This window comes from Abramis brama, assembly GCF_963993115.1.
Source record: "Abramis brama genome assembly, chromosome: 9".
NCBI classification, from domain to species: Eukaryota; Metazoa; Chordata; class Actinopteri; order Cypriniformes; family Leuciscidae; genus Abramis; species Abramis brama.
In genome coordinates this window covers 9690124-9716920 of record NC_139971.1, presented here as the reverse complement: position 1 = coordinate 9716920, position 26797 = coordinate 9690124, and the positions used below count along the sequence as shown (strand labels likewise).

At 38.5% G+C, this 26797-nt stretch overlaps 1 protein-coding gene across 11 annotated transcripts in view; it reads left to right on the top strand.

Moving 5' to 3' along the window:
* sema6d (semaphorin 6D) overlaps positions 1–26797 on the top strand; it is a 131771-nt gene that overhangs the window by 91265 nt on the left and 13709 nt on the right. For 6 of the 11 annotated variants that reach the window (XM_084124997.1, XM_084125005.1, XM_084125004.1 and 3 more), the window contains exon 1: positions 18819–18948. The exons of 2 other annotated variants lie outside the window; for them this stretch is intronic. The gene's annotated coding sequence lies outside the window, so the exon portion shown is untranslated. Of the gene's footprint in view, positions 1–18818; positions 18949–19140; positions 19194–19238; positions 19542–26797 lie in introns of those variants that run through there. 3 more of the 11 variants (XM_084125000.1, XM_084125003.1, XM_084124999.1) reach the window with 3 other exon arrangements.

The window sequence follows — 26797 nt, the reverse complement described above, 5'->3', positions numbered from 1 at the left end:
TTAATGATTTAAGTACATCAAAGTACATCAGTAGTTAAAGACACCTAATATAAAGTGACACCTTATATAAAATGACCCTATATTGTGTATTTAACACACCTGAAAAGCAGCATTGACAAATCAACATCCAGGACTTGAAGTTTATAATAAACTTAAAATTGCATACTGTTTTCAAAGTATAGCTATACAAGAATTAAACATAATATATGTTACACATCTTGTCTGTGCAAAAAATATATTCAATATTTAAATTCATATCATGACCATATAAAGCCTGTAAACCCAGTAATTGTCATTACATTATGCAGAAAGATACGAGAATATGAGATCCTGCATTGAGAAAAATCACTAAAAGTTTAGACAACTACGAAAGAATTTAAGGAAAATACATGCTGCACATTTATGCTTTTAAACTCCTAAAGCTGGGACTGTTGACTTTCATTGTAAGCGCCTTACTGCAACTATGATTTTTGTTTAGCTTTTTTATTTTAAAGAAGAAGAAGAAAAAAAAAAAAAACATTTTCTGTGGTAGTCGACATTATGTCGAAAATGTTGTCGATAGAGCTTAACCTGTATTGAACCTGGAACATTACTTTAAAGGTTGGATTATGTCCAGTGAGTTGATACTAGACATAGAGCTGAAGGTCATTGCTGAGAACTACTCGCACACACACACACACACACACACACACACACAGTTTTGATATCGCTGTGCGGGAGCACTCTGGCTTTGTGATAACCGAGAACCCATGATTTACCTCAAGGAGCTGACAGCTTTACCCAGAGAGACAATGCGCACATGTACAGACCCGTCTGCAGGAGGCGTGTGGTGGGACGAGAGGGTGGAGTGTCTGTCTTTGCTGACTCCATCTGTTCAGTGTTAAGGCTGACACAGGCATATGCAGGCAGACTGAACCAGAATGAGACTTCACATAGTAAAAACAGCTTCATCACGCCGTGTGTCATGAGTCACTCTTCCTCTAGATCAGGAATTGAGGTAAAACACAGGGAACTTCCCAAAAAAACACACCCATGCTCTCAATCCTTAAATAACGTGAGAGAACCTGTTCTTCCCCGGAAGACATGTTGCCCTAAAACCTTTTTCTTTTTTGTTAAAGTGTTCTTTTTGAGTCTCAGTGCAATACCTGCTTCATCTCTGGAGCCATAAGATTGGATCTACTCCATCTGTACAGGTGATCAATATGTAGTGGGAGAGAGAGAGAGAGAGAGAGAGAGAGAGAGAGAGAAGAGAGAGAGAGAGAGAGAGAGAGAGAGAGAGAGAGAGAGAGAGAGAGAGAGAGAGAGAGAGAGAGAGAGAGAACTCTCAAAATATCACAGGAGCTCATGAGAATATGTGGTATGAACTTTACCAAAGACAAACAAAGCCAAGAGAAAAGGTTCATTTTGGGTTTTATTGACATTAGGATTGACATTGACAATCAGGAGCGGGCAAAAGTTGGACTGCTAATGAGCATAACGTTCAACATTAAGTTCAAATCCCAGACGGGTGATTCATGAACAGGCAAAATACTGTTCTCCTGTATCATCACCGGGTCATCCACCACATGATTACCCCAGGAAGTGCTGTACAAGTCTTTCTACTGTTAGCCACTTTGGGAAAGATAGAGTCTGATAAATTACTAATATCTTGTACAGTCAGATAATGATGCATGTGTCAAACATACTATTGCTTTTGTCTGAAAACATCCTATAGCTTTTGCTATTCATAGGATATGTTCCAAAACCAACTGACTTTTAAAGCAGCATCATAAAATGTAACCACATAAGTAATTGAGTTGGGCAACAGTCCAGCAAGCCACACAAATACAGCTTTTCATGCAAACCCACAGTCATGACTCACAATTAATTCTCTAAGCTAATACTCTGGTAAGCATAAAAACACAGAACACACACATATTTGTTAAAATAGTTTTTTTCCCCCATTACATTCAACAATTTATTTATTTATTTTCTTCTGTAATGTACATTTCTAAGATCCAGAGTGCATCCAGACTAGAGCTGCACAATTCCGGATGAATTGAGAATGACAATTTTTGTTTTGTTTTGTTTCAAATAGAGATCAGAATTCTCCCATGATTCTGAACAGACAACTAATGCCGGGGACAAACTTAACAACTAACAAACAGTCTGTAAGTGTGTTCAGTTCAGTCTTAGAATGATTCCAATCACTGGAACAGATTTTAAACACAGACTGAACGCAACCGTCTCTGACTCGGCGCGTTTGGCCATGATCAGTCGTAAGTATCAAATTACATCCATAATCGGCCTTAAAGTCGTTAAGTGTGTCCCCGGCTTAAGGCTGGAATACACTAAATGACTTTTAAAATCTGAACAGATTTTTAAACAGCAGGCTTCATACACTTGCCAACTTTTTAAAATTAAATACACTAAACAGAAACACGTGACGCATTCTTCAGTGATTTTTCCTTATTTATAAGGATTTCCGTATTTTTCGACCTGGGAGCGAAGTGAGCTGCGTTGACTTCACTGTGTGAATCCTGAAACTGCTGCAAACAATTACTAAACAAACGGTAGATTCTGCATTTTCTAACACATTTATTTCATGCATGGCATGCGCAAGCTCGGGGCTCCATCTAGTATATCCTAGTATCTCAATATCATCACTGGTCAAGCGCCAAGCTCGTGATCCGTGATTTGGTCTGGATGGTACGTTTTTCCTTCTTTTTTGTCTTTACCCGATCTCGTAAGTCGTCTCCATTTTTCTCGATCTTTGTGATTTCGCACCCTTGATTTCCATTGTCTAGTCAGCGTATTATGGACACTATTTATAAGCGATGCTGATGCATCATACGCTAAATGTGTTTTCTAAAATCGGCTCAAAATACCAAACATGTTTTGATGTCCTCAGACTGGATGGAATCAAAGTCTAAAACTAAAAAATCGGAGTCTGTGCCCATCAATACACTAAGTAATTTTCTGTGAATTCGGTCAACTCTTTGTCAGACATTTGGGAACTACTGCTGACTCACCCAGATCTCAAATCAGAGCAAAAGGTGTGTAGTGTATTCCAGCCTTAAACAAAATAACATGTAATTTACTAGTGCTTCTGACAAATTAGTAATTGCTGCAGACTATTTAAAAATGTTTAATCAGTTTGAATGAATTATTTAAAAAAAGGTGTTTGAGTGAATGATTCATTAATACTTCAGTTGTTACATTAATGGATTAATTGTTTTTGAACAAATCTCTTGAATAAATGATTCAATGACAAATACATTTTTAACAGTCACTTGTTGCACCTAGTGGCGTAACAATGCAATTAATACAATTGTTATTTCAAGCGGCAAGTTACTTTGAAAAGGTGATGTGATAGCTCTATTTCAGTTATCATTATAATATTTGTAACAGAAATAACAATACAGTGTGGTTGAAAAGACTGTTTGTGAAGTTGTTTCATGTTTCACCTAAACATGCAGCGCGAACACAGATCTGAATGTCCCACAGTATGATTTTTTCGAAAGTGTAATAGGCACAGGCGAATCGTTGTCATTTAGGAATAAATGGGTGGGTGTTTAAATCGAGATTGCGATCTTTTAACGATTAATCGTGCAGCTCTAATCCAGACCAGAATAAGAGTTTGCTAAAACAATGCCTGTAGATATCTGCCTGTTGGGAAGGATCAAACTGCCTAGGGAAGCAGCTCACCACGCTTTGGAATAGATCATTTAGCCATATGGTAATGGCTTTGAATTCCCATTTTTTCCTCTTTTAAGCACTAGGGCGTATGAGTGAGGCTGCAAAGGGTTTTTTTTTGCAAAGGGAACATAAATTTCTAGTCTTCTGATGCGTGAATGTTTGAACTTGCATCTAATTTTCGAGTCATTACAGGTTAAATCAGCAGACGACTGTTTCTAGCTTCAGGTCTATTCACCTAGCAACCAGATGTGCCTGGCAAAGAGAAGTCCTTTATGTGTTACACTCTGACCTCTTACAAAACAAAACATATTTAACCCTCACCTCCTACACACACACACACAGAAAGCAGGACAGTTCTGCTGCTGAGGGGAGGAAACGCTATAGTGAACAAATACGGTTGTGTGAATGCTACTGGGGCACATTCTCATACAGAGCCATGTGAGTGCCAGCAGGCCAGTGTTCGGAGACAGCTGAGGAGGGGGGGCTGGGATCTTTGCAAACAGTCCATAAAGAGACCCTGCCACCCTCCCGTTCACATGCTAATGAGAGCCACTTTGTGTGGGGGTTAAAAAACTCTCAGGGGTCCGAACAACGTCGATTTAAACCCACAATAGAGCCTCAATTCTCTCGAGAAAAACCCACAATGCTCTCTCTCTCTCTCTCTGTCTCTCTCGCGCTGATAAAGAGATCAGTATGGATGTGTGGGTGTCAGGGTGCATTAGGCACTGACAGAGTGTGATGTACAGAGATCATAATTCACTCACACACACATTTCCTGAAACTAGTATTGATCAGCTGTCCTGAAAAGCAGGCCCCCTCCTTTTTTTGACATTTTCTGTGCGGGTTTTTGGCAAAATTGTTGAGTGGTTTTAAATGTGGTAAAATGGAGCTGAGTGTAGTGCGAACCAAAATACTTTATGAAATATAGATTTTGAAACCCCAAAATATGATGATTGCCTTGTGATGGGCAGACTTCCTAAAATATAAAGGTAGCTATATATTTTGTTATTTTTAAATAACTTACTTAAGACTTTTATGTTGTCACAATTTACTAAAAACAAAACAAATGATTAAAAGTATACCTGGGAAAAAAGCATTTTTTACACTATTAATTTTAGCTCAATTAATTTGCACAGCATTTTACAGTAATATTATTCAAAATCAGTTTTAAAGAGAATAGAGCCCTACAAACCTCAGTCAGAAAGCTAAATGCACACAGTGTGTCAAAATATTTGTTTGATTAATTGCTATTGTTTTGATGAATTAATCAGCATTTTATGCAATTCAATCAAAATATTTAATTAATTGGCATATTAATTCAAACATATACGTAAACTATTATATTTATGCAAACTAAATACTGCTGTTTGTGTTGCCAAAGCAGCACTAGCTACGCCACAAATAATGGGAAATGGTGTAAAATACAGAATATGTTAAATAACAAAGAATAACAAAAAAAATGAATAAGAAATATTACTATAATAATATGAATGAAGAATAATCGAAAAGAAGGAACAATAATAAAAGTGAGCTTAGGAATTGACAGACTGTGCTGGCACACAGCAGTCCCTCTTCTCTTCGTAGGTTAAGAGTTTTTATTGTTGTTAGATTTGAAGTCTTTCTGTTAAGTTTTGTTGAAGGACTTTTCAGAGACTTCTTTAAACTTTTGGCATCCAGTCAAGAATGTCTCTCAGACTAACACATACACCTGCTGCTCTTTCAGATTGTTAAACTCTGTGTAAGAGGAAAGTAGAGGTTAGAATGTAAGAGGTTACATTTTTACATTTTTTATCCAGAGCAAACTCAAACATCATTGCAAAATGCTGCTCATTATTGCTCTAAACTTGCACTAAAACTTGTGATTAATATCATCCAAGTAGCCTACATAATATTAATAAAAACAACTATTTTCTAAGTAGTAACGATACAAGCACAGAGACATTTAGAATCTGCTCTTGAATAGAATCTTGACCTGGATATTGACATTTGCCATAACTTTCTAGTGCGCATGTGCCTGTGCTCCATAGTCATGGACTATTCTTTGAAAGGCTACACATTTGGCCGTGAGCATGTTCAGTGTACAATTAAGTCGCTTTGGATAAAGCGTCAAGCAAATACATAATTTTATAATGTAAATGTAGCTGGTTCAAATTTAACGTCCCACCCTGATAATTAGGAGTTTCAAAGACCACATCATCAATATCGATTGGAGTACACAAAGTACACGAACCGCACCCCACATATCCATTTTCAAGCACACTCAGTGAACGGTTCCTTCGTGCACACCAGAGTTCAGAAATCAACATTCACATCAATCAAAATCACTGAAGTTTGATGTCAAATGGACTTGGATCCATATAAAAGCTGTGGGGTGAAAACACCCATAATATTTCTCCACCCTTCAGGTGTGTTATAATCATCTCAGGTGTAAACTTGTCTCTCTCACACCCACGCAGATGTACACACACAGTGATAGCGTTACAGAATCTGAGCTTATCTCTAAAAGGTATTCTTTTGGCAAAAAAGTGTAATTTGGAACACAATAGCTAATGCTAACATTGCTAACTGTCATTCTCGCTGTAATCGTATCCATTTTCACAATCTTAGAAAATGATAACATCTCTTTCTCTGGAAAAGTGGCCTCTTTCTCTGGAATTCAAACCAAAACCCAGATAAAAGCTGGAGTTGGCAAACATTCGGTATGCAACCCAAAAATAGCTTGGAATAATAAGCCTGATTTACAAACGGCTTACAAAATATGGATCACACATGTCAGCTGTGAAGCGCGTGCATGTTTGCAGCGCTGAAATGTTAAAGTTAATCACGCAGAGGCTAAGGAGGTCAGAACAGTGAACGTGTCCTCATCAGCTTAAAGCAGTATAACACACACACACACTGACAGAGAGAGAAGACAGGCTTAATATTCTCTCTTTCAGAGTCTGACACTCTCTGGCCCACTTGCTCCAGTCAGTCAGGCCGCTGAGACACAAGAAGTGAAAATACATGTATTTATCTAAACTGTCCCTATCTCAACGGCAGCCTTATGGATTCACAAACTATTCAGCACATGCGAGTGACTTACAGACACTGGCACAAAATGAAATGCTCTCGAGTCAGTCAGAAGGAAAGGCTGTACATTTCCTTTGGCCTGTCCTTTAAAATAAATCTTCAGGATGTTTCTGTCTTTATCGTCAACCAGATGCAAAGTTTGATCAGTTTGATCGCAGAAAAGAAAGGGTAAAAAGTAACAGCACACCTTATTACCAAGCCACCCAATTTGAGGTTTTAATCATGTTCATAGCACAAAGATTAGTTACAGATCTGAAAAAAAACGTAACTTTTAAGCTCCAAAATATTCATCCAAAACATAGACCTCTCTATAAACTGAATCAATAATAAATTGTAAATGTATTCAGCATTTTGTAACAAATATTTTCGGATTTTCTAGACTATTTTAAGTCGCAAAGTGAGAAGGATATATTCAAATTTAACATGTGACTTCGGCAGGCGTGCATTATGATACTAAGCAGGGCAGCATGGGCTTGAATCTTCCCCGGCTCTACAGCTCCCCACAATTTTCCAATGCAAGTCTTGTTTTACAGTCTATGATGTAAATCTGTGGTGAAGAATGGAACTGCAGCACGCTCTATTTGAGAGCCATTGGGGCAGATTTAAGATTGCCCTGCTTATGTTCATGTTACCTTAGGTAAACCTCGCTCCAGACCAAGACATCAGATATCAGTCTACTTCAGCGATGTGTATATTAGTCTGCATCAGGTCAGTAGTTGGCATGTCTGTTCTTCGTATCAAATTAATGAAAGTTTAAACATGCTAATACGAATAGCCTTTATATAGTTCTGTTGTTTTTGTTTTATGTTTGTTTCTGAGAATAGAAATGATCTATTAATGATCTTTCTTTTCCTCACCGGAATTCCTCGACAACTTGTAACATTCTAAGGGAATGTTTACACGACAACGATATGCTTAAAACGGAGACGTTTTTCCTTTGAGTTTTCCGCGTACAGAGGACACCATTGTCAAAACTATCCCCATTCACAAGGCTCCGCGAAAATGACTTAAAATGCTGTATTCTGCTGCCAGGCCATTAGATGGCGATGAAACATATAGACTGAACACGTTTTTTGAGACCGTTTTCAAAAACTGGCACTTTGAAACCCGTTTTCGTTCTGAAAAATTTGCGTTTTCAGGCACCCAAAACACCGTTGTTGTGTAAACGAACGGTCAAAACGCATACAAAGTTTCACGTTTTTAGTTGAAAACGGTGTTGTGTAGCCCCAAAAACAACATTTGGAAGCAATAATTACTACATTAAAGCATAAGATAGCTTTCTATGCGTGCTTGCAATCAACATTAGAGCGCCACTCTCAGTCAGAATAACGGAAGGATGATAGACCTCTGCCAAAAGTGTGTGTATGTGTTCAGCGATTACGATATAAAGCTTACACATTGTTTATCATAAACTAGCGCTAAGTCCCAGAATCTGCCTTACCTAAATATATGATCAGGAGCCGCTACTGACTTTAAATATTAATCTTTGTTCCACATAATGAGCAATAACCGTGATACATTCCTCAGAAAACGGCAATAATGCATTGATGCGAATTCAAGTCGGTGACTTTCTCGTCGTTTTGTTTCTGTGCAAAAGGAAATGTGAGTAAAAGAGGCAGATGACACACTGACAATGCTACGGGAGGTAAAATGACCCCTGGAACATCTTCTTGTCTCATTCTTTCATTCATTCGGCAGTTTAATATTCATCACTTCCCTTCAGCTATGCCCTCACAGGCGTCCCACCGCCCAGATCGCCCCAAATCCCCTCACAAATCCCCACTTCAACATTACCTCATTTACAAAAGCAAAGTCAAGACAAAAGAGCACGTCTCCGAGCAGCGCCGCCTTTAACATGCAGGACGCAGCCATTGAGGCGACAGAGAGGCGCTATTATGAGCTCTTTCACCTCTGAGAATGTTTCTTTAATGATTCTGTTCTGTTTCCATGTTATTTCTTTGCTTCCTTCATTATGTTAATAATTTCTTCACCTCAAGATTTGTCCACACTGTCACACCAGAGCAAACAGAGAGGTGTTTTTAAAAAATTAACCTTGAAAATCCGGCCTCTCTCTTTATCGCATATTGCACCCATACTCGAAGTGATTTATGACCTTGCAGGAAACTTGTTATTAAAATCCTATTACATAGTATGTGAAGTCCGAGCTGTCCACAAACCTCTGTTTAACAAAGATGTATTCAGTCCTTTAAAGGCAATTCTCTCTCCAATCGGGGTTTATAGCTCATCATTACCAAACAGGCTACTAAAACAAAGGTCTAATCTCACACATACACACAGCAAATGTGTGGCATATGTTACTGTTTCCGCCCTCCAGAGGACGTACAAACCTTCGGATGAGTCTATCAGGAAGCCCCCTGTTGCCATCTCCAACTCTTAAAGGAGCAGTTCAATGAAAATGCTGTTGTGATTTATTGACCTTCATGTCATTCCAAATGTGTTCCTTCTGTGGAATACAAATGCTTGTTTTCCCCATACAACAAAAGTAGCATATGACCATTGGCTGTCAAGCTCCAAAAAGCCCTGTAAAGGTATTTACGTAGTCCATTTGACTCACGCACTATATTCTAAATCTTCCAAAGTCATACAATAGCTTTATGTGAAGAACAGAACAAAAACTGAGAAATAAATGCAAAAATTATACATCAGTCAACCATCAATCCTATGGTGATTTTTTTTTTCCGTCTTGTTGGAAATTGGCAGACCCCCACACAGATTTTTTTCTGGCCAAAATATATGGTAAATGTGTTGTAAGAACACATATTAAGGAAATATATTTTTAGAAATGTATTTAGTTTAAACCTTCAAATACAAAAACATATTACAAAATGTATTTGTGTTGTAAGGGGCAAGAAAATACATATCAGTCTTTAAAATATTTTGAGTAAATGCAAAATGTATTTTTTTTAAGCATACTTTGTACAATATAAATCTATTTGTATGTATTTAAAAAAATATATATATATGTTTTCTGTCCTGGGTCACTTCATGGTCAATGTCTACTTTTGTTATATGAAAAAGAGCAGTGTGGCTATCATGCCAAACATCTACAGTTGAGTAAATTATGACAGAATTCCTTTGAAATTTCCTACAAAAGAGTTTTTGTTTTAATTTCCTTTTTTGGCTCTCACATTACACACTGTATGAGTGAGGGTCAAATTCAGTCCAGCTCAAATTATGGTATATATCAACCGTGATGTACTCACACTCATATAAACAGACAACACATGCACAAGACGCATATGGGTAAACACTGTCACACACCCTAACAGACTTTAGCTGCATCAACTGGTGTTGAGAAAGCTTGTTGGGGCTTGTTGCAGATTGGAGCAGATCTGGTGTACAAAACAGCGCGCCGCGCGTGTGTGTGTGTGTGTGTGTGTGTGTGTGTGTGTGTGTGTGTGTGTGTGTGTGTGTGTGTGTGTGTGTGTGTGTGTGTGTGTGTGTGTGTGTGTGTGTGTGTGTGTGTGTGTGTGTGTGTGTGTGTGTGTGTGTGTGTGTGTGTGTGTGTGTGTCCACTAGGATAGTAAAACCTGAGATCACCTACACTGTGGGGTCCCCAATGAAAATAGCGGTCCCCTAGGAATATAGATTAATAAACATACTAAATTATTATTTTATTTTTTGAAAATGTAAAAATGCAGAAAGTTGTCTATGATTGGTAGGTTTAGGGGTTAGTGTAAGTGGATAGATTATACAGTTTATATTGTATAAAAACCATTACGCCTATGGAGAGTCCCCACAAAGATAGTGAAACCGTGTGTGTGTGTGTGTGTGTGTGTGTGTGTGTTGATGAGACTAAAGGAAACAAGGCTGGTTGCAGCTTGTTTACAGGCAGGGCAAATAAAATATGGCCACTCATCTACAGTAAATTAACACAGGCAGGCACACACTCTTGACGGCATAACACACAAAACATTCCCCCATTTCCTGCTCCACATACTTCCTCTCACAACACAAACTTGCAGAAGCATCTCTATGTTGACACAACATATGAATGAGATACCCCCCCCCCCCCAAAAAAAAGTAAATAAATATAATATAAAGTAAATATCATTGCAATACATTTTGAAAAGCCATGGCAGTTTTTAGACAATGAAGTCACCTCCCCTTAAAGGGACCGTTCACCCCAAAAATAAAAAATGATTTCATAATTTACTCACATTCATGTAATTCCAAAACTGTATAACTTACTTTCTTCTCTGAAACATGAAATAAGAAGAATGCCTCATTGTTTTTGTCCATAAAAAAAAAAAAAATCTATACCAAAATGTATTTAAAATACATTTATTTCACACTAAGTATACTACAAATCCATTAACATATTTACTGACATATTGCTTGAAACTTAATGATATAAATATTATAATTAAACTTTATTTGGATTAATTTTTTTGCACAATGCACGTTTATTAATATTAAGCCTAAAATGTGTTTTAATATCACTATTAGTAAGGATAGTTTGATCTCTGTATAATATCAGTCTTAGATTCAAAATATATAAAGTGTATCTAAAGTATACTTGCAATAGTTCCACTTTAGCACAGTCAAATATACTCCAATATATCTTTAGTTGAACCTCAGCACTATTTACGGATATTTCCGAAGTGCATTTGTTACAGTTTCAATTTAGCAGATTTTAAGTATACCAAATTAGTATACCAAAAGTACAGTTGCAGGGTATTTATATTATGTACATAAATATGTGAATGTATGTGTAGCATACTTGTCATACAATAAATGTATTTAAAATATATTTTAGTATTTATTTTCACAAGGGATGGTCTCCAAAATTGGTTGGTTACATATTTCAAAACAATGTTTTTTGTTTTTTTTAAGAAATATATGCGTACAAGTTTGAAATTAAACAAAGGTGAATAAATTATGACAGAATTCTCATTTTTGAGTGAACTTTTGTCCTAGCAGAGTAACCACATAATGATCAATAAAAATGTACATGAACTATACATAAAATCTAATATAATTATGTAATTAATTATGCAGGCCAAATAGCCTTGTGTGACTAAGGTCACAAAAGAACACACTAGAGTTTCATGAATGTGGCAATATCAATAATAAGCCAAATTTGCACTGAAAAGCATGTTTAACCTGAAATGAATGACAATGTATTGGAATAAAAACTGCATGTGGTTAGTTAAAAAGACAGGTTGTACTGCTTGTGTGCATTTCATTTTGCTCAGTTTAAAGGGATAGTTCACCCAAAAAAAAAAAAAAAAAAAAAGAATGCTTCCTTTCATCTGGGAATGCAAAGGAAGATATTTTTAACTTTTTTGTCCATTCAATGAAAGTAAAAGGTCACAAATGTGGAACTAGATGAGGGTGAGTCAATGATGACAGAATTTTAATTTAGGTTAAACTATGCCTTCAAGTCTATAGACTTTATAAGCCTGAGAAACAAGTGCGGAGCCATCTTTATAGACTTTTGTCTTTGAACTTTTGTTTTTGTGGTAGCTCAGTATAGTGAAATTAACTGGTGAAGTGGATTTACCTCTTGTAGAGTTCACAAAAGTTATCTTGAGCATTGTAGGCATGAAGCGGATGTCATTACAAATGTCAGAAGATGGGGAAGATTTTAAAATGAATGGTTCATTCATAAATCTGTACGTTCTTACCTTCATGTTGTGGAAATGCAAACTGGAAGACAGAAGACGCTAAAAAAGGGGCGGGGCTACATAAAGTCTATACATGTGTGCAGAGAAGTGACTTAAAGTGTAAGTTCGCTGTTACAATGTCGGTAGTATATGTAAATGAACAATGTTTACTCGTTCTCCATGTCGTTCTTTCAGTTTTCCCTCTCCATTTGGCCTAAAACACTGCTTTCGTGGTCATCCAGTTTGAAATGGTGGATCCAAACATAGAGGTTTTTCAGATTGTACATCAAGGCATTATTTTCGTATTTATGATTCTTTGCAGCCTTTACAATGCACTGGATCCTTCACTGGAAACCTAAACGTTACTCATTGAATTCTTGCACCAGGGAACAATACAATTTGACACCATTATAACTAAAAGTTTGCAAAGTAGTATTTCCACCTAAAGCAAGGCGATATTTGACCCTTGTACGCATATCCATAGAAGATTGGTGGAAGTAGGCGTGGATGGCAGCATACCCAGTGCATTATGGGTGTTGAAGTTTTCGTACCTTTTTGACAAACTGGAAGACATCAGCCTTATTTCTCTGTTTTCTCTTGTCTGGTAGCACCAATTTCAAAAATGTTTCGCCTTTCTACTGCATAGACAGCCAAGTTTTATTGAGCCCACAAGAACCCATTTTGCCAGCGGAAGACACTAAACCCCATTCTCTGAATCCATTTGTTGAATAAATCACTATTTCTGCAAAACATTAAACAAGTTCAGGCAGTTAGACACCATTTGCCATCTTCATGCACTCTTTTTGCAAAACTCTAAACACATTCTAACTCATTAAAACACGTTTTGCACTGTGATGCACTGGCAGTGGCAAAAGTTAAACGCATCTACAACAGTTGTCATCATTGTTTACGCAGAACGTCTCAAACTTGTTCACACTTGTTTGTTAATGATGTGATCAAACCAACTGTACAAAATTTAAGCCAGCACAGGTGACACGGTGCACTGAATGTTGATACCAACAATGGATGGAAGTGGATGAGGACGAGGAAGAGCAAGGTGTGGAGTGTTGTCAAGGCTGGATCTAACACACCAGAGCGTTTTTTCCTTTGCCTGGCAAGAGACAACATTGCCTGTAAAGTCCTCAGGCTGGACCCAAAAAATTATTTGTAGAGACTGGCTGTGTGAATGATGTGAAAGGATTATTTGATTTTGAGAACAGGTGAAATGGTTTTGAGCGGAATGTTTGATTTTGCCAGAAGAGACAAGGGTTTGGTGAATGAAGATTTGTGTTTATTGTGAGGCAATGGGTGAAGGTTTCAAGAAATGCATCTTAGTAGTTGTGAAAACTGTAATAACCACATGGAACATTTTAACACAACATGCCAGCTTTTTAGGAAACACAGATTTTGTAAAAGAATGTCAAACATTATAAAATCAGACACGTGCGATATTCAGACCTTCTTATCATGCTGAGCTCAAACATTACCTTTTGAACCTGCAACATAAAAAAAACACCTTTATGACTTGACAATTGAAGTTGAGATCTGATACTGAGAGCGGGTAATAAGAGCGACATTATGAATGTCAGTCAGGAACAGCGTACTGATGTGGATTAATAGCTTAATGTCTAATTAGTTTCAGTCTCTGATCTGAAGAAACAACAGACACACGTCCCTCAGCAAACAACAGGTTATGAGTGCTGAGAATATCCTCAGCACAGACGGCTGTTATCAGGACCAGATAAGAGCAGCTAAGGTGAGTGCTGAGTCTAAAAAACAGACAGAATGAGAGAGAATATATGACATTTTCCAGGCGAATGAGATCCTTGAATCTCTCTCTAAAAAAAATAAAAATAAATTTATTTTGCATGTAAATTTCATGGCAATGAGTCAATAAATAATGAGCTTGAATGTCATTTCCTGTCTTCAATCTGTTGGTTCGCACGGACGCTGACATATCCCTCTGGAAATTACCTACAGCGGAGACTATGAATATGATTATGTCTATCTGAGCCACGGTGATAGCTCAGTACATTCATAATTAATGTAAGTGTCAACAAAAATCTTCAGTTCTTGTGGCGTAGTCTTAAACCATACACACATCCTGTCTTCAGTTTCCTGTTGGGATATAAGAACAAGGACTGTTTCAGTAGTAGTAAGAGTAGAAACTGAAGAAACAAACTGGGATGTTTGTAATGTTTGAGATGGAGGATGTGCACAGGGCTGTGTCTTCAAGGACAGGGCACTTTCAGAGGGTTGTTGACCGCAGTTACAGCACATTGACCCAGAACCATGACAGTTTATACCAATGTGTGTTCAGAAAGTGAACGCTCTTTAGAACATCCTTACTTTCAATGGCCAATATTCTTGTTGTAAAGTTAATGTTGCTGCCAACACTGGACCTCCCACTGAGATCTATCTATCTATCTATCTATCTATCTATCTATCTATCTATCTATCTATCTATCTATCTATCTATCTATCTATCTATCTATCTATCGTCCATCCATCTATTATCTAATATCTATCTATCTATCTATCTATCTATCTATCTATCTATCTATCTATCTATCTATCTATCTATCTATCTATCTATCTATCTATCTATCTATCTATCTATCTATCTATCTATCTATCGTCTTTCTGTCTGTCCATCCATCTATTTTCTAATACTATCTATCTATCTATCTATCTATCTATCTATCTATCTATCTATCTATCTATCTATCTATCTATCTATCTATCTATCTATCTATCGTCTTTCTGTCTGTCCATCCATCTATTTTCTAATACTATCTATCTATCTATCTATCTATCTATCTATCTATCTATCTATCTATCTATCTATCTATCTATCTATCTATCTGTCTGTCTGTCTGTCTGTCTGTCTGTCTGTCTGTCTGTCTGTCTATCTATCTATCTATCTATCTATCTATCTATCTATCTATCTATCGTCTTTCTGTCTGTCCATCCATCTATTTTCTAATACTATCTATCTATCTATCTATCTATCTATCTATCTATCTATCTATCTATCTATCTATCTATCTATCTATCTATCTATCTATCTATCTATCTATCTATCTATCTATCTATCTATCTATCTATCTATCTTAATAACAGTAATGTCAATCACTTTGTTCAGTCTCTAAACATGGCACTGACAAAACTGCGTATTTAAATAAATTATGAAGTTATCACATCTGCTCTCTAAATGCTATCTAGGAAGTGACTATCCAAAGAAAAAAAAGAAAGAAAGCAGGACAAGTCGTCTGTGAAGGAGTGTAATTATGGACCATTTATTGTGTTCAGCTGTGTGAAGTGTTTTGAGGATTTACATGCCAGAGCAGTTGGTCTCAGTAGCAGGAGGGGTCGGGCTTGTCCGAGCTTGGTTTAGTCTCTCACTCTCTCAGAACGATGAACATTAAATCGCTGAATCATAATCTTCAACGCAAATAACACGCCCTCTCAGCACGCGATTTCATCAACAGGTCCTGACAAAAAAGCATTTCCCATGATGAAATTAAGTGCGGAGTATGCCATGGGTCACTGTGGCTTTTACAATTAGAAAGAAGAAATAAAAAAATTAAAAAACTAGCCTTTCTGCAAAAGAACTATGTGTAATGTGTTCATTCAAAATTTCAGAGTATTTCATTTGTGTACTGATGGACATTTCCCCTGAAAATATGAAACTGTCCAAATGAATTATCTAAACAGTATCACACAGAAATTCAGCATGACATTATGACAGAGCGAGTTATGCAGTCTGGGTGTCAAGCAGTCGGACTCAAAGGCTCCAGTCCCTCTCTCTCACACACACATATACACACACACACACACACACACCGCCCGATTAAGAGCGTGTCTGTGGCATGATGCTGGTCTGGGCTCCATTTGTCACACAAGTGTTGCACTTCCACGGCCTTGTCTCTCTGTGTGCGTCTCTCTGTGCCATCTGTGGGGGCTGGACTGTACTAAATCAGGCTGAGCAGTGAGAGTGGATGGGCTTCAGAGGTCCACAGGCTGACCCTTCACCCTACACCCCCCACAGAGCACTCAAGAGGCCTGGAGTGCCCACCTCTGCTCCTCTGCCGTCAATCTCAAACATACAGTACAGAAGACAACGGCAGACCAGTAGCAAGTAGTTTAGAAGTCGTTCGGCCTTCTTGCTAAACATTCAAATGTTAATGAACAGTACTGGGGGAGATAATGGAGAGGTGTGTGTCACAAGTGTGTGAGTGTGTTTATGCATGCATGTATATAATTGTGAGTGTATGGGGGAAGGGGAAGGTGTTATCACTGCCACAATCTGGACCCCCAAGGAAGAATGATTAAATCTCTTCAAGCATTTTATTTTGCCATTGCTGCTTAAGAAAGATTTGCTGTTTTTTGTTTGTGCATGGTTTATAGATGACTCATTGGATTATAGCATGAACCTGCAGTAATACTGTGAAAGCTATATATATATATATATATATATATATATATCCAAAGTGTGCTCAGATTTGCCAAAATGCTAGTTTGCAATCAAGTCAAAGATCTCAATATAAACTCAAATATTTCTCATCAAATTTGATTAAAACTGAATGATCTGAGCTGCTCTCCACATTCATTTTTATAACAATTGACAACAATTTGTTTCTATTTTTATTCCTCTAAAACAAGTTTAGGAGAAACATCTAAGGTAAAGTTAAAACTTGGAAACTGGATATCTCAGTTATGACTCATGAACTCTGAATGAGCAACCTCTGAACAATAAAGAAAAAATCATTTGGGAGGTCTTAAGATGTAAAACTCTCACTTTTCAATTTACTATTTCCCTGTAACATCTTCACCTGAGGATGCAGCGCTCATTATGGGCGCCACGGCTGTTTTGCGTGTGTGGGCAGCAGCACACACATCGGCTCTGGCCCGTGGGTCCTCGACCAAGAGGGCCGCCGCCCTTCCAGAGTCTCGTCCCGTCGGGGGCCGCCGCCACGCCCGAACCAGATACTTCAGCCAAGATGGCCCCCACCACGCCCGAACCAGAGACTTCAGCCAAGATGGCCCCCGCCACGCCCGAACCAGAGACTTCAGCCAAGATGGCCCCCGCCACGCCCGAACCAGAGACTTCAGCCAAGATGGCCGCCGCCACGCTTGAGTCTTTGACCAAGATGGCCGTCACCGCGCCTGAGAATCTGGTCCGCCCTGGTGGGTCCCTGAACTGCCAGCACCTCCCATGCTCCCTGTATCACCGGTACCGCCCTGGAGGCATCCTGTCCTACCTATGCCTCTCCTAGTTAGCCTCCAGGGCGCCCACCCTCCCACTTTCATGTTTATTCCTGGATTAAAGTCTTCCATAATATCCCCGTTGTTGTGCGCTTGATTACAGCCACTCTACCCGTGACATACACTGTGTCTGTCAAGTTACCTGCAAGGATGTGTTGGCATTCTGAGTTGCTTCTCCACAGTAATATAATGTTCTAATCATTATATCTACTCCATTAGCAATTGCTGAGAGCAGAGAGATAATATTGACTATTAACATTTCACAGCAACAGTTGTGCACTTATAAGAACCACAATACTAAATGCTGTTGACTGCAGTGTCTCTGCACAGCTGCCAAATCGTAACACTCTGCCACGTTCTTTGTTTTACTATCAGCTTGTACGTGTTAATGTTCACACCCGTACACAACACAGTAAAAGTGAATCTGTAACTAATTCACACAGCAGCTTATGTTAATATTTAATTGATCAACCAACAATTTTGAAATATATATATCACAAGATTGAATTCTATTTGTGCAGACATAATTAACTTTGAAAACTTTAATCACGGCTGTGTTTAATGTAAGAGAATGTTTTCTATGCACGCCTTATGTTATTGAAAATGGTTCTAAAAGGTTGACGGTGAAAATGCATGGGGACACTGTGTCAAAATAAATTATATTCGCTCCTTTCTTTTTTGCCTCAAGCTGAAAGTCAAGATTTCCTTGCAAAGAGCAGTTCCAAGGAGTGTGGTTCGTTGTCCTCCCTTCCCAAAACAGTTCTGTGGAAAAGATTTAACAAGCAGCTTACTGCTGGGGGAAGGGATTGAGAAGAGAGGGGGGGCCCCTCAGGGTCACCAAGATGTGAGGGCCTTTCACATATATATACACACACAAGACATCCAAGGCGCTTTATTGCTGTGTTAAAAGTGTTTACATTGCAAAAGCATTAATAAATATTGTACATATCTTTATATACATAAATACATACAGACAATAAAGGTCTCACACTCTGGCAAGAGAAAAAAAAAACAGCCTAGCAAGGGAAAGCAGCCAAAAACCACATCTACTAGCGCTGGAGTGGATAGAGGGAGTAGAGGGAAAGAGAGAGGGAGAGGGATAGCGAGAGGGAATGGGGAGGGATCAGTTTCTAGGGTAGGCTGTGGTTGGCTCTGCTGATGGATGGACTCGGATAGATCGAGTTACACCATTTGCCGTGCATTAGTTTGTTTTTCCCCGCTCAGAACGGAGAGAGACACTTCAAGCTTGACTCAGAGTTGTTGCGATCCAAATCGCGTAAAGAGAAACACGGATTCAGATGAGGTGAGTTTATTTACTGAGGAAAATGCAACGTTACGAGCGTGTGAGACTGTATAAATGGAGAGAAGGAAAAGAAGCGGCAAGAAAAATATTTTCCAAAACATCAGAAGTACTCTAGGTGCAGCGCAAAAATAGAACTGGAGCTATTTTTATTCACCCTGTTACCCGTTCACACCGATTCGGATTGTTTATAAGAGGAGTGACGCACGCGCTTAAAGTTGTTCATTCTGAAGAGCAGATCTCTTGAGGTAATTACTTAGTTGTTGTTTTTTTTTATTTGGGTTGTATTGGTTTAGTTTGGTTTGGTGAATGACGGGGGGATGGGACTAGAGGAGAGGGAGGGTCTTGGTGCTATTTGATCGGTGAGCTTTTGAAGATCACAAAGCTTTATCCAGAAGACGAGCAGGACGAGCCCCGTGGGCTCTGGGAATTGTTTTGCGTGGTTCGGATAAAACAAACACATGGGGATCCTCTGGCTTTATGGAGCGAGCTACACACATGCTGTCTTATTGTATTGGATTTAATAGCGTAAAACTCTTTGGAATATAACGCGGAGAGAGTATCGTAATCTACATGCTCGTTTGGAGAACGTTCAGGTAGGATTTCTGTTCTCATTTTTACACTTTGTTGTCACACAAATGTTGAAGTAAATTGTGTAATACTGCTGCACCGAAACTTTTTTTTTTTTCTGTATTTACGGACCATTCGAGACTGGTGGAGGCGCTTAGATAAAAGTAACTGATTATATTTAGCATTCAATGAGAGAAATCAATACTGTCACATCCTGTTGATATGTGCCTTTATTCGATAACAGTGTTGTTGTTTTTTCCTATGGTGCTTGTAACATGTGTTTTACCTGCGTATTAACATAAAATGAAAATATAGATGGCAAAAAAAAAAAAAAAAAACGGGATTTAAATATGGTGGAAAAACGCACAAAGCGGAGACAGAAGATAATTCAAGCATTTGTTTCCTCAATTGTATCGTTTCTCTCCTTGCATACTAACCTATAAAAGGGGTCAGAAATGAACCCAGACATAGGGCAAAAATGCCCCATGTAGATATTTAAAATATGGGGGCAATATGTTCCTCTTGTGAATTCGCATGATTTTACCTAAAATTGAATTGTGAAATATACATTTGTCTATTTACAGCCAATTTAGTGTCAGTTTTAATTAGTTAAATCATTTGAAATGTTTGGAACAAATAGGCGGCACGCTTTATGTGAAGGAAAAAAGCCCTCATAAAGATAAAAAATGCCTCTTTAAATCAATGCCAGTTAATTTCTGACATTGGAAGGGACAGATGTGTCTCCATAATGCACTTTAGATCCCTCTTGTCCCGTAATGATGAGGGATCGAAGTTCACACAGAAGTACAACAAGGAATATCTACAGCCATAAATTCATCTAACCTTTGCCTGGGAGTTACATTATGTCAATCAAACTGCGATCTTTTAAACAACAAAACAATAATAATATCTCTATTGCCTGTAGAATAGCCTATGACTCGAGGTAGAGTGAGGGAGAGAGATAGTGTTGCTGTTGTTGTGTAAAGTGGGTTTTGGAGCCCACGGTCTTGCATTAACACAATCAATTTCCCAGCAGAAGCCATTACCGACCTAACACTCCACTGTTGTCTTTATGCATTACTGCAACTCAAGAGATTCGTCACGGCTCGGCTCCAGCCTGAACGCTTTGATTCATATGCTCTCTTCAGTGGCGGAGTTCAGGTCCGTTTCCGAACCGAGAGTTTTTTGAAGATGCTGTTCATATCGGTCATAGACAAACTGTTGAGTGACATCCGAGATGTGCGGTGATATAACAAATGAAGCGAAATGCGTTTTTTTTTTACGTGAGTGGCAGCCGTCAACTGAATGAATGAATGAATGAACGAACGAACGAACGAATGAATGAGTTGTAAGAAAGTTTTTTTTTTTTTTTTACACACACAACCATCTCGTTTTATTCCGTTTACGCGCAGAATGTTGCTGGTTGCAAAATACTGAGGCAAATGTTGAGTGCAAAACACGAAGTAGGGGAGACTGAGGTAACACATTAAATGTCTCAAATTTGTATATAAAGTAGGCCTACCATTTTTGAGTGGGTTGCAAGACTAATAGAAAACATACGTTTAAATGCTGACATCAAAGTTATTTTTTTCAAAACAATTGTTATGCCACCATCCCAATCCACCCGTTACATTACATGGTAATTCACAACAGTAAACAACTAGAAAACATTTTAATTCAAACCAGCTAACAACAAATGTCTAACAAATACATTAAACATAAGCTAACAACTACAACACAAGCTAAAAACATAAGGAGTTTTTGTCCATGTGAGCACCACATGTCCCAACAAGGACAGTAAAACCTGAAATTACCTAGCCTACATCTTGTGAAGCAGCCAACAGTCCCCACGAGGAAAAGAGCTTAATAAATAACCTAAATAGCATCTTAATTTAGCTGAAATTATGTGACTGTTAGGATTAAGGGCCAACAAGAGAAAATGTGATTTGCTTAGAATGTCAATGGAAAGGCTCCACAATAATACAAATAATGCGGTAGTCACACAACACAGATGAATAGCTTGTATGGATGTATATATCAAGTAAATCTTACAACTACTGTCACCTCAGAAAGATGCTGATCATATGATAATGATTTCACCCTGTAGCTCATTTTTAATTGGTTAAATGTGTTACAACTCACTCTTTATTACAACACTCTCTGCTCTTCTCCATTTCTTGCTGTGTGACCATGGAAGATAATGACATATGTTGTTCTCCTAATGCATGCTTTTGTTAATTTGTGCTTCATGATTCTGTGAGTTTGAGAGATTTATATCTGTTAAACACACTGCAAGAGTGTGCAGCCTCTTATCTCTGCTGAACCTGTCAACCCTCTTTCAGAGAGCGCCAGATAACATCTACCTCTTCTGAAACTTCACCGTGAAGCAGTTTCAGCACTTTTCATGTGGGTGTGTGAATAAAGTCAGTCACAACAGCTGGCCACATTGTGTCCACTAAGCCCACGCCAGTCCTGCTGTCTTGTGTTCAGTCTCGGTCAGGCTTGAGTAACTGATTTAACCTTTAAAGCATGGAGGTCTCCTCACTGGCCCGAACTGAACGGACTCTGAGCTCGCTATTGTTCCCTCAACACACACACTTGCACGCACCTGCAGGATAGGGCTTTGGGAGAGTGGGGGTGGGGAGTGGAGCTGCTCAGGTGGGCCCTGAGCTGTCTTACAGATGTGGAGTAACAAGTTGTGACTCCTCAGCAGTAATCCCACTGTAAACAACTTTATGATTTCAGTGCTCTTCTGTGGGATAGCTCTAATCTCAACTGTTGAGTTGTGAGAGTAGATCCGATGGCCCGTTGTTCAAGATCATTTTAAAGTTTGAGGGTGTGTTATGACCAATATCTTATCACAATACATGTAGTTATATTAAATGATATCACAATATAGCTTTTTTTTTTTTTCTTGTAAAATATATAAATAGTTTGGTTTAAATTTGTTAACATTAGTTACATAATGTAAATGAAAATACTTCTAAAGCATGTATTTATCTTAGTTAATGTCAATTTCAACATTTACTAATATACTATTATAATTATTTTAGTACTATTAAATGGACATGAGCTAACATGAACATTGTGTTTTTATTACTTAACATTAACAAAAAATAATAAATATTTGAACAAATGTATTGCTGATTTTTAATGTTAATTAATGCATTTACTAATTAAAGCAGGGCTATGCAGTTTCGGGAATTCTTCGCTGTATTCTCGCTTTTTGCTCGCAGGTTTCTCTATAGAGCTCCCCCTACAGCTTCAGAATAGATATTTGACAACACTGTCGAAAAACTCATTGGCGACTCTCAGATACCAGAGGCTATAGATCAACGACATCAAAGCAGATGGGACTTTCTTTAAAACGTCTTCTTCATTCGGGTTCGAACAGCGTGAGGGAGCGCAATAATGACAGAATTTTAGCAGATTTTTTTGGCGTAAAGCAATTCGTTACATCGCGAGACCTGATATCACGCGATACTTTGGCCCGCCGGCCCAAAGTTGCAAGGGTGTTTTTTTCGGCTCACAGGCGCTTGGGGGGTGCGAGAAGACCACCATTCAACCCGAAAAAAGTCATATAACTATTCCAATGACTCCGAAGCTGTTCGGTTAAGGTAAAAAAGTTACTTAGTTCACCTTTAAATACACATATTGTGAATTGTTGCCTATATTGTGCATAATCCAGCTAATTAGATAGATACTTCACCTGACTTGATTATTTATTTATTAACGAAACTTTTTTTTTGGGTGGACACAAACCAAAATATATGATTATTCAAAACAAATCATACGTCCAACTTGATTAAGTTACTTAGTAAACTGATACTTCATTAATCTAATAGTACATACTCTGAATTCTGACTGGATGAGCCACAATGCTACGGTAAAACAAACATTATACATTACCGTTCACACACAGCATTCTGACATCATCACAGTGTAATGTAAAATTATCAATATACACACACCTGTGACCACAAATCAGTTTTATATTATATTTATTAACACAGAAACACGACAATGTTGCTTGGCAATCATAAATGAATAAACTGTTTTGTGTTGTGCCTAACAAATACCTTTAAATACAAGTTTTAAACTTAAATTAAAGATCTAAAACAAGTTTGGGACAGGTTTGGCACACATCCCACTCTGTATTGTCACGTTGTTCCATTTTTATTAACTGCTGTTGGATGTAAACATAAATCACTTATGAGCGCTGATAGCCACTTGGATATAGCAAAGTCTCCACCAGCTGGCACTTTTCTGCCATTGTGTGGTATATACCATCATACTTCCCAGCCTTATTTTACAGCTTCTGTTGATTTATTCCTTCATCTTCTTTCTCAGTGTCAGGCCTCAGGCAGATCTGCAGGGTTTGTGTTAAACTAAAGCTAAAATTGATTGAAATGCTCCTCAGTTAAGCAACATAATTCTCTCCTGTATCAAGATGCATACAACTAACCATAGCACATCTGCTGCACCAATGCAGCCAGTGGGGAGCGTCTATTTTGCAAGGTTAACTGAAACCACTGAACGTCACTGACCGGCTTTGTTCTTTTGGCCTTCACTGTCACGTTTCCTGCAGCTGGACTCTGGCGGGCGGGCACTGGGTGGATCTGCTGCAGGCAATCTTACTGGAACGACCTGCCAACACCAGGGGCGTGCCAGCATCCCGGGAAACACTGCCAAAAACATCAGCGAGTGCGTGATTGCGTCGCACTGAGAGAGGCTGTAATGAGAGTAGCCAAGGAGCAGATAAACATTAAAGGGTTAGTTCACCCAAAAATGAAAATTCTGTCAGTAATTACTGTTGTTCCAACCCCGTAAGACTTTCGTTCATCTTCGGAACACAATTTAAGATATTTCTGATGAAATCTGAGAGCTGGCTCACTCCTTCACAGGCTGCTAGGTAATCCAACGCTGGTCATGTGTGTGATGCGTGTGATGCTGGCCAATAGTGAGCCTACGTTCTGTCGTACAACCCAGAAGCGATGCGCTGTTACACTTCGTGAACTCACTCAGAGGCCCACACTGAAGAAAATGAATAGTTGAATAAGTTGTTCTTTTTGTTTTTTATTTTGCGCAGAAAAAATATTCTCGTCGCTTGATAAACTTGAGCCACTGTAGTCACTTGGACTATTTTAACAATGTCTTTACTAACTTTTCTGGGATGGCAGATATCGATTACCTAGCAGCCTATGAAGGAGTGAGACAGCTCTCAGATTTCATCAATAATATCTTAATTTGTGTTCCGAAGATGAACGAAAGTCTTACAGGGTTGGAATAACATAAGGGTGAGTAATGACTGACAGAATTTTCATTTTTGGGTGAACTAACCCTTTAACAGGTTGCGTGACTAGTCGACTCTCTCTCCACGCAGGGCCTGTCCGGGCTCATACACCGGAGGGCAAGAATGGAAAACCAAACCAAGACATTCAATAGAAAACACATTGCGCTTGTGTATATTGAAAAGAAATTTAAGACGGCTGACCTTTGTATGTCCTTTGTTTCTGTTTTGCATTAGGTTTCTCTTGCTCTCTTTGCCCAAGCCTGGTGTTTTTCGTGCATTGGAATTGTTATGGTATAGTAGCATGTCTCTGTAACTCCCTGTGGTGTTTCTATGAATAATGATTAGAGCGAGTAAGGAATTTCTGTCATTGACAATGAATATGTTCCAGGGTGCTGGAAATATCCCCTCTTTATTTCATGAAGTAATATCCAGGCGGAGGAAATGATATGGCGCTGTGAAGCTGTGATTAGACTTTCAGAGCTGTATTAAACTGGGGCTCCTCTTGTACACACCGCTTAATCCATACGGTGTTTCCCGGCCCCTCCGAGAGCTCTGTTCTGCTGATGTGTGCACTTCTGTACGGATCAAAGATGCGCTTGGGAAAAGAAATTCATTTGGAGCTCCGTTATGATAGACACATTTTTTGACCCCTTGACCTTTGACTTCCACTAAGTGTCCAAGCGTTAAAGCTTTTAATCGCTCAAGCACCACATGGGCAAAGAAAACACTCTTTATTCTTGTCCCGTCTTCTGGTCTCTCCTCTTCTCATTTTCCTGCCGTGTCTCGTCTTGATCCTTCTCTTCTCAATCTCAATTGTTTTGTTCTCGTCTCTTCTTGTCTCTCATGCTTGTCTCATCTCATCCGGTGTGTCCTTCTTGTCTCATCTGTTTTATTTCTGTGTGTCCGTCTCACTTTTTCTCTTTCTCTCATCCCTGTCTCATCTCTTCTCCTAGCCTCCTCTGCTTCAATTCATGCCTCATCTTGTCTCTTTTCTTCTCACCTTATCTTTCTCTATCTTCTGGCCTCATCTTGTCTCTCCTTTTTATCTCTTCTTGTCTCATCTAGTCTCTCATGCTTGTCTCATGTCATCTAGCGTGTCCTAATCTTATCTTTTCTATCTTTTTCCTGTCTCAGCTTTTCTTTTCTTTTTTTCTCATTTCTTGGATTATCTTTTCTTTTGCCTAGTTTCTCATCCCTGTATCATGTTCACTCCTTGTCTCTCTTTTTAATTTTTTTTGTCTCATCTCATCTCTTTTCTTTTTTCTCCTCATCCATTCTTCTTGCCTCTCCTTTCTTCAAATCTTGCCTCATTTGGTCTAATTCTATCTTGTCCATCCTTTTCATCTCTTCTCATTTCATGTTATATTCTCGTCTCATGTTTGTCTCATCTCATCTGATGTGTCCTCCTTGTTTTATCTGTTCTATGTTTTGTCTCAATTCCTATTGTCCTATTGCCTCATTTTTCTCATTGACCTCTCACTTTTTCTCACCTCACCTCATCTTTTCTTTCCTTCTCTTCTCTTATTTTCTTGTCTTAAATGTTCTATTTTCATCTAGTCTGACATCCCTGTCTCATGTCCTCTCCTTGCTTCAATTCTTACCTCGTCTCATCGTCTCTCCTTTTCTTCTCTTCTCTTCTCGTCTCTTATGCATGTCTCAGCTCCTCGTCTTATTGTTTTCTCATCTTGACCCTTTTTTTCTCACCTAGTCTCATCTTTTCTTTCCTTTTCTTGTCTCATCTTTTCTGTTCTTTTCTCATCTAGTATCTTGTCCTCTCATCTCTCCTTGCTTCAATTTTCACCTTGTCTTATCTCTTCTCATCTCGTCTCTCCTTTCCTCATCTCATCCGTTGTCTCTCCGTCCCTTCTCATCCCTTCGTCTACTCGCATCATCAACCTTTTCTCTCTTCTCATCTCATTTCAAAAAATTGCCAGAGAAAGAGTCATTTCTATTGATCTGATCAAAGCTTGATAGCCCAGAATCCCTTGC